This window comes from Dipodomys spectabilis, unplaced genomic scaffold, assembly GCF_019054845.1.
Source record: "Dipodomys spectabilis isolate Male_0828 unplaced genomic scaffold, ASM1905484v1 ptg000014l, whole genome shotgun sequence".
Taxonomy (NCBI): Eukaryota; Metazoa; Chordata; class Mammalia; order Rodentia; family Heteromyidae; genus Dipodomys; species Dipodomys spectabilis.
The window spans coordinates 288,700-298,177 of NW_024870691.1; the positions used below are offsets into that span (position 1 = coordinate 288,700).

General features: G+C 34.6%; 1 non-coding gene across 1 annotated transcript; it reads left to right on the plus strand.

Moving 5' to 3' along the window:
* Positions 1-298: 298 nt before the first annotated feature.
* LOC122095292 lies at positions 299-405 on the plus strand. The gene has a single exon (XR_006145085.1). It is a non-coding gene; the product is annotated as a U6 spliceosomal RNA (small nuclear RNA).
* The last annotated feature ends 9,073 nt before the right edge of the window (positions 406-9,478 follow it).

Genomic DNA, 9,478 nt, shown 5'->3' on the forward strand with positions numbered 1-9,478 from the left:
TTCCCAAAATATATTTAAACCATTAAAACTTTTAACTAAACTTAACACTTGCTGCAGTGTTCATTATGACAGGTGCCTTGTATAGAATAATTGAATTCCTCCTCCTACACATCTCTTGAACAACAAATATCTGGAATTATTTTGTTTTTGACCTGTCCATCTTGATTTTATTCTTAAATGTGTGCTTATGTAAGAAGTATATGGCTCTAAAATTTCATGAAAATTCTTTTAAACTTACTTTTTGTTGAATGGTCTAGTTTAAGAAAATCAATTACACTTTATTTATAAAACATGTTCTATGTTCCATTCAGCATCACCTACTCTAACATTGGAACGATACAGAGAAGATTTGAATGGCTCCTGTGCAAGGATGGCAGGCAAATTCCTATACCATTCCATACTTTTACAACAACAGATGCTGGAGGGGATGTGGCCACAAGTTAACTGTACTACACTCTTGGTGGGAGTGTCAACTTGTTCAACCATTTTGGAAAGTAGTATGGAGGTTCCTCAAAAGACTTCACATAGAACTCCCCTAAGACACAGCAATCCCACTTTTGGGCATTTACCCAAAAAATCACAAACAAGACGGTACTAAAACTACCATCACAATTATATTTATTGCAGTATTGTTTAAGATAGCTAAGATATAGGACCAACCCCGATGCCCCTCATCAGATAAATAGATCAAGAAAATGTGCTATTTACACCAATGAAATTCTATGCCTCCATGAGAAAGTATGACATCACCCAATTTGTTAGAAAATGGAAAGACTTTGAAAAAAATTATTAAGTGATGTAAGCCAAGTCCAAAGAAACATAGGTCACAGGGTTTCCCTAATTTTTAATAACTAATATATCTGGGATAAGCAGAAAAGGTCAAAATCTATGCACATATGACCAGATAAGATGTTGTTAAGGGAAATGAATCCCCAAATAGGAACACAACTGTTTTTTCTTTCTTGCTTGCTATTGTTCTAACGTACTTATAACAGGCTATGTGATTTTTTTTGTTTCTTTATATGTTTCTCCCCCATGCTATAACCCCTGTTTTCACTGTATTTGAATTTGGTGTGCCCACCTCTTGTACATACGCTCCTGTAATTTGGGGAGGGGAAGGAAAAAAACAAAATGCTGAAATAGGGATTCAGGTTGACCCATTGTAACAATGAGATGCACAAGACACTATGTTGAAAACTGAACTTTACAATTTAGGCAGGGGAAGTGGGGAGGGGAGTGTACTTGTAGAGGTGGGCGGGAAAGGACGGTAGAGGGAAAATAAAGAAGGAGGTAACGAAGCTTGTTAGGAAATGTACTCATTACTTGCTCATGTAAATATGACCTCTCTGTACAGTATTTTTAAAATAAAAAACATATGAAAATATTCTGAGAGGAAAGAGTTTATTTCCTTTATTTTACTCATATAATATGGCTAACAAAGAAATTAATGCAAAACACTGATATGAAGGTATTTTGAATGAATGTGTATGTGTGCACGTGCACGTGTTCTCATGCACTTGCATGTATGTTGGTGTGCTCACAGTTTGAAAAAAGGGCGTCAAAGTCTTGCTAGGCCTGCTCTCTAGATTGGTGAGCTACTATATGAGCTACATCTCCATTCCTGGCCCTTTGCTAACATTAAAATTTTTGAAAAATAATCTCATGAATTTATTTTGTCCTGATTGGCTTCCACTGTTATCCACAGATCTCTGGATCCTGAGTAAATATGCCAAGTAGTTAGGATTACAGGTGTGACCAACCAGCACAAGGCTTTCAGAATAATTTTAAAAGTGGAAGAAAGTTTACTTCACGGGGGCTTGTTTTATCATCTCCTACTTATAAAGCATTTTGGAGTGATTATTTGTGATTTTTTTTTCGTTTTTTGGATTCTTAAGAAAGTGATGATATTTAAAAATTTAGTACTTTTTAAAATGGAACCTGGAAAAATGGGACAGAATATATTTGTCTCTCTCATAAGCTCAGCTCTGTGCATGATAACCCAATGTCACCAACACAGTCTGTGTTGAAGACAAAATGTAACAGAAAACAATCACCATGGCCAATAATTGCTATGGTATTATTTCTTGGACAATATGAACATTGAATAGAGAGTGTAAGAGAATGGAGAGATTTTACCTACCTTTTGTGTATTGCTGAAAGACTTTTGGAAACTTTGACTCATTTCCTTCCTCACAGTGTGTGCTTGGGCCATGCACTTATTGCCTTTAATTACAATTTTCCCAACACTAAAATGGCAATAACATTAGCATTATAGAAAATGTTATCTTAAGAATTAAGGAAATTAAAACTTGTGAAATACTTAACATAAATTTCCATGAATGAGTTTTAAGTTTAGCCAGCAGTTTTTTTTAAAATACTAAAAAGAATGTGATAAATATTACAGAAATCATTGCATATAGTGAGCAAACAGAAGTAATGTTATCTATTGACCATGCTCTTCTTCCAAGGAAGCCAGGTGGATTATTTCTCATGCTATAAATCAAACTTGTTATCTTATGTCTTGATAGTGTAAAAATATCAGGACAAAATAATGAAGGAATGTTGTAGACTGAGGTGAAGTCCATATGAAAATGTGCACAACTGATAAAACATAAAAGTATCTGAGCATTATATTGTGTTTTACATCATTTAAGTTACATTGCAAAGTTAAGTAAGACCTAGAAGAATGGATTCTCTTTTTGATGTCCTATCATAGGTCCTTGGATGAACTCTTTCCTCATTCTTGTAAAGACATCATCAGATGAGAGGAACTACATTATTTTTTGTTTGCTTCCGTACATTTATTCTTCATTTGAAATCTGAACTACTTGAGACTGAAAGAAAATAAGGAAATTAGACCCGCAGTCTTTGGAAAGAACAATCAATGTGAAATAAATAAAATGCATACAACCTTGTAAGAGGTCTGACTAAAGTGAGTTATATAGTCTCAAGCATAAACAGAAAATGATTAAGCAATATCATGTTATTTAAAATGGAAAATGTTAGGAGTTGCTTAATATTGTTCCTTTCTAATACCTTGAATTAATTATTGATTTTGTATAGAAAGATTAAAGATGAGATTAAAAAGAAACTTGATTAAAAGTGGACAAAAGTTCTGAATAGACATGCTCTCCTTAAAGCCCTGAAAATTTCCAGTGGGTTTACAAAGTTCTTTAATACCACTTCTATGCTGGTTTAATTCTTTTCCAGCAGAAGTCATTAGAGAAATGTAATTCAAAATTACTATGATACTACTTCATAATTATTGTAACTTTTATCAAAAAATCAAAGGAATCGGGTGTGGTGGTAAAGGCTTTTAATTCCAAGCATATAGGAGGTTGGATTTAAGTCTAAGGCCAGTCTGGAGTACTGAAGAGAATAAAAACTTGCCCTTTATTACCTTATAATAAAGGTAATAATGCTGAGAGTGTGGAGAAAAGGAAATTTTCTACACATTTCAACAAAATGCAGGTTAGTATTCTCCTTGTAGAAAGTAATATGCAGCTTTCTAAAAACTTCAAAGTTGAAATATCATCTGCCCCACCAATCATGTGATTATTTCTCTATGAGTAACTCAAATATATCTGCAGTTCATTGTACTCATCATTCACAGCAACAGCCAAGATATAAATCGAAGTTCAGTGTTCAACTACAGACTAATAAAGCAACTGTGGTACATGCACAAATATCTTTTTCTGTTTCATCCTTAAAATAGCAAGAGACTTCTCCCATTAGCCACAACTTACAATGACCTGAAAGATGTATTCTAAATGAAGAAAAATATTGTCTTCTGATCTTTGTAAACACACACACACGCACACAGAAACACACACACACACACACACACACACACACACACACACACAAACCAACATCAAACATTAAGAGAGAAATTTTTAAAAAGTAAAGCAACGTGGAATTGCTGGGGCATTTAGGTCACAATGTAGAAGATAGTAGATATACAGGATGAACCGGTATAGAGTTGTAATGTACAACATGAGGATACAGGGGACAACACTGGCCTTACATGGTTTCCCTTATTTGCAATATCTAGTATATGTCTGAGTCAAGCAGGAAAAGTCAGATAAGGTGATGTTAGGGAAATGAACCCTACGATATGTATTCAATTTTTTTTCTTTCATGCGATTGTTTCTAACACATTTATAAGACTAGTTATTTGTTGCTTTGTATGTCCCTCCCCCACAGTATAACCCCTGCTTTCACTGTATTTGATGTCGGTATAATTTGTGGAGGAGAAGGGGAAAAATAAATCGTTTAAATATTGATACAGGTGGACCCATTGCAACAATGAAATATACAAGTCGTTATGTCGAAAACAAACTTTACAATTTTGGTGGGGGGGAGGAAAGGGGGAGGTTTAGGTGGGGGGCGGGGGGAGGTTCAGAAGGGATAGGAAGGAGAAACAAAGGAGGAGGCTACAATCCTTGTTAAGAAATGTACTCATTATCTTGTCCATGTAATTGTAACCCCTCTGTACAGTATTTTCACACACAAAAAAAATAGAATGAAGCTAAGTAAGTAGGAGTTGTTCTTCTGAGTAGGGGTTGCTCTTTTTGTTGTGCTTCCTTCAGTAATGGATAAGATGAACATAATTCTTTAAATATACCTGCCTGTTTGCAGAAATAATAACAAACACTATACCAATAATGTTGCATGCTCAATATAGAACAAAATGTCAAATTAAAATACATGATATTATCCTTGGTCTAAACTAATTATTGCAAATAATGGAAACCATGGGACCTATGTTTCTTTGTCCAGTTTACTTCACTTAATATGATTTTTTCAAAGATCTTCCATTTCCTTAAAAATGAAATGGTACCTTTCTTTCTGATGAAAACATAGTATTGCATGTACGTATATCTCTCTGTTGTGTGTGTGTGTGTATGTGTGTGTGTGTTTCACTTTCTTGATCCATTCATTTACTGAGGGGCATCGGGGTTTATTCCATATCTTAACTAGGGTAAATACTACTGTGATAAAACATAATTGAGCTGGTAGCTTTAGTGTGGCCTTGTTTGTGGTCACTAGGGTAAATGCCCAGAAGTGGGATTACTGGGTAATAGGGGAACATTATTGTGTACATCAAGGATAATATTAATAGTTGAGCAGAATAGCTCAATAGCTATGTACATATGACTCTATAAGGTGATTCAAAGTTAAATCAACACTTGTTGATTTAACTTTTTGTTGTTCTTAATATACTACGTGATTTGTTTTTATCCTTTTGTGTTTTCCACACCTATAGTTCATCGACTGAAGACACTGTATTTTAATCTGATGCCCGGGAATTGTAAATATGTTGTTCTGAACTTGGAAATGGAAAGAGAAAAAACAAAATGGTGAGACAAAGGACAAAGGAGTAACCTATGCAACTGTGATACTCACAAGACAATATGTTGGAAATAATCTTGGGGGGGCGTTGGGAGAGAAGAGGGAAAAATTGGAGAAGGGGTAACAAGTTAGAAAAGAAATGAATTCCTTACCTTACTTGTGTAAGTATAACCCCTCTGTACTTTTCCTTAACAATAGAATTTAAATAAAAAATAAAATCAGCAGCAATACAGGAGATAGCAGAGGGGGGAAATACTGCAGTATAGTGCAGTAAAGCAGCTGTGGAGACCAGAAATTTTACTTTTACATAGGAAGTAATAAACTAGCACACAGATTTTCAGCCTCATGTCAGTCATTAAAAAGGGGAAACAAAATGCACAATCAGCAAACCAATAGAGATAAAATAGAAAACTAAGCAAGTTGAATGGATGACTTGGACCAAGAATAACAAATGACACAATTAGGTAACAAATAACAAGCTGGTAAGTTTAAAAAATATTATCCATAATTCTATTAAATGTTGTGTACATCACAATTTGTTAGCACTATAATTCAAATCACAGTTAAATAATACATCATTATTATAATGTTGTTTATTTTTGATTTCTTAATATTGAATGTTTAATATAAAATTTTAATTTTAGCAGCTATAGAAAAGAAGAAAGTGAAATTAATTTTAATGATATATTTCATGAATTGTAAAATTGAGAAACAGTAGAATTTAAAGAAATAATTTATCATTATTGTTTTATTTCTGTGAATTAATGTAATAATTCAAAGTGTATTCTACACTTAACACTCATCTTAACATCAAATAATAAATTATTTCACATGACTTGGTTTTAGGTGGAAGGATTTAGCACTGTGGTAAAATTCATACCACACAATACACGAGGGAATGTCCTCTCTCATCCAGTTTAAGTTGTGGAAATTTGATTTCTACATGAATGTCAAATTCATGTCTAGGTGACATATATACAAGTATATAGAATTATATGCATGAGGAGTACTTCAGATGATACTTAAAAGTCATATTCATTAATTAAATTTTTATTATTTTGTACCAAATAAATATTTATAGAGAGACTGAATTTCTGAGTAGTTGATGGTGTATGTGGGCCAGATTATGCACATTGAGGCTTATTTTATATTCCTGATATTGTTTCTACAGTTAGATTTAATTTTCCATAACTGGGTTAAGTTATTATATTGGATATATGAAAGTAATTTTTTGTCATTAATCCTTTGCCAGTTGTCTAATACTAATATAATCTATCCATGTGTTAGAAGTATTGGAAATAACAACAGATATAAGCAAGATAAATCAGTCTGAGGTAGAAAAGAATTTTCACCTTTATTTTGATAGCTGGTCATCTTTTACACTACAGAATATTCTTGGGAAAATGTGCTCCATGCTGGCCACAACTGCAGAATATTATGGTTTGATCTATCAAAAGAGAAGGAAGGATGGGGAACCTCCCTTCCAAAAGTCTGCTCCCAGAGATGTGATCTGCTTTATGGTGGTTACTTGAAAATGAACATTTTTCACAGTCAACCTTGAAAAGCCATCTTGATAGACCATTTCTGTAAGTGGATTACTACAGACTTGTTCATGGCTTTGTAAAGATGCCAGATTTCCTCATTTTGAGACAATTTAACAGGAATTTAGTCACCTGTTTTTGTATCTTTCAGGGAAAAACCAAATGACCCTAAGCCAGGGAATCACTGGGGACCAGAAAAGCTACTACCTTGAATAGTAATCCTAGACCTCTAAAACAAAACACACACACGCGCGCGCGCACACACACACACACACACACACACACACACACACACACACAAATCAAACAATCGAACAAACAAAAAAATCCAGTTAGTATAGCCAGTCAGGGCTGCTATGAAAGCCTACTTGAAGTCAGGCAAAAAAAGAGAAGCTGAGAGTTATTTAGCTGATAACCAATATATTTTTTATGAGGTAGACTGAAATGAGACCCCAGAGAGAGGGTCAGGAAGACTGATCAGAGACTAAAATTGGCCACACAAATGTTGGAAAATAAAATTCTTTGCAGAACAAATAAATCATAGTAAGCCTGCGCATATAAGAACAAGACAGCAGACCAAATTCCAGAAATGCACATTTTCTTAGAGGTCAGCTTAATGAATTAGCAATGGAAATATTTGAATTCTTAAATATTTGACCACATGTGGAAGAAGGCTGAAGAGAAAGAAAATGCCATCATTCTGTTAGGAGGTCCAACATCACATTAGGAAATAATCAAGCACAGATTTGTAATAAAAAGAGTAAATAATTATTCCAAATGAGGGCTTCATTTGTTTTGATCTAACAGTTCTTGATTTAGGTGCTAGCAATTACCATACAATTGATCCAGACCCACAGCTGAGTTAATACTGACCGCATTATTCCCACATGAAGGAACAGAGAAAATTTACAAATGTCTGATGAAATGAGTAGAGAGTGAAATGTTCTAATAATTATATCTGAAGTTTAGAAACAGGTGATGAGGTGGATTTTCTTTTCTAAAAATCCCTCATTTTTAGCCTAGTGCCAGTGGCTCACAGCTGTAATCCTACCTACTCAGGAAGCTAAGGTCTGAGGACGGCTGTTCAAAGCCAACCTGGGCAGGAAAGTTCCTGAGACTCATCTCTATTTAATCACCAGAAAACTAGAAGTGGCACTGTGGTTCAAGAGGTGGAGCACTCACCTTGACTTGAAGAGCTTAGGGACAGTGTCCAAGCACATACTTCAAGCCCCTCAACCAACAACAAAAATCTCCCTTTTCTTGGATCTTTTCCTAACATTCAACAAAGAAGCCATTTTATTAAGCACTACATTTAAGTCCTATTCTAGCTACTGCAAATAGAATGATTTGGTATCCTATGACAAATGGTTCATATTTGTGGAAACAATTACCGGCAGTGGTAACTTTTTTTCCAGTCCTTGAACTCTGGGCCTGGGCCCTGAACATGGTTATGCTGGCAGCTTTCATTTGAGCTTGTTTGTTATTTATTGGATTACTGCCAATGAGGGTAATTACTGGGTGTAAAGGAAGATATATGTTTAGTCTTTTCAGGAAACTCCGTACTGCATTCCACAGTGGTTGAACAAGTTTAGTTTCCCACCAACAGTGTAATAGAGTTCCCAATTGGTTACATCCATGCCAGCATTTTCTATTGCTAGTTTTCTTGATAATGGGCATTCTAATTGGGATGAGGTAGAATCTGTCTTGTTTGCTTGTAGATTTGTGGGCACCTTCTAGATACCATGAATGAATCCATGAAATCTGTATTGCTCAGAGTCTGCATTCCTTTCTCTTTTCTCTTAGTATAATTTTCCCAAGCCTTTCATTTTCCTTAATATTGGTGAAAAGTCATCCTTTCTGATGGGTGAATAGAATTCCAGTGTGTGTGTGTGTGTGTGTGTGTGTGTTTGTGTGTGTAAGATGATTATAGGCCCATGAGTTCATTTCTATGTGTTATGTTTCATGTGTACTTTTGTAATTCCATATTAAATTTGGATTGTTTTCTTTACTGCATTGAAGAATATTTTTAGGATTTTGATGAGTATCGCATGGTCAATTGTTTGGGGCAATATTGCAGTTTTTGACACTTTAATTCTTCCACCCAAGAACATTGAAAGATTTTCCATATCCTTGAATCTCCTTCAATTTCCCTTTTTAGATTTTAATGTTTTCACAGTAGAGTTCCTTCACATTTTTAGTTAAATTAATTAACTCCTAGTTTTGCTGTTGTTATTTTTTTGTTTAGATTAGATTAGATTTTGAGGGTAATACATATGAGGTTGTATTTTGGATTTCAGGTTGGTTCTTCCCATTGTTGGTAACACAGAAAAACTACCGATTCTTGGTGGGTTTTATACCGTGCTACATAGCTGAAGGTTAGCATCATCTTTCCTAACTTCAGGGAGGAAGCTATAAGGACTTTTAATTCAGGATCATTTCATCTGTAAAAAGGGATAGTTTTACTTCTTCCCCATTTGTATCCCCCTTTTTTTTTCTCTTTCTAATTGCTCTTGCTAGAAAGTCCGCTACCATTTTGAAGAGTAGTAGAGAGTGGACATCCTTGTCTCATTCATGATTTTAAT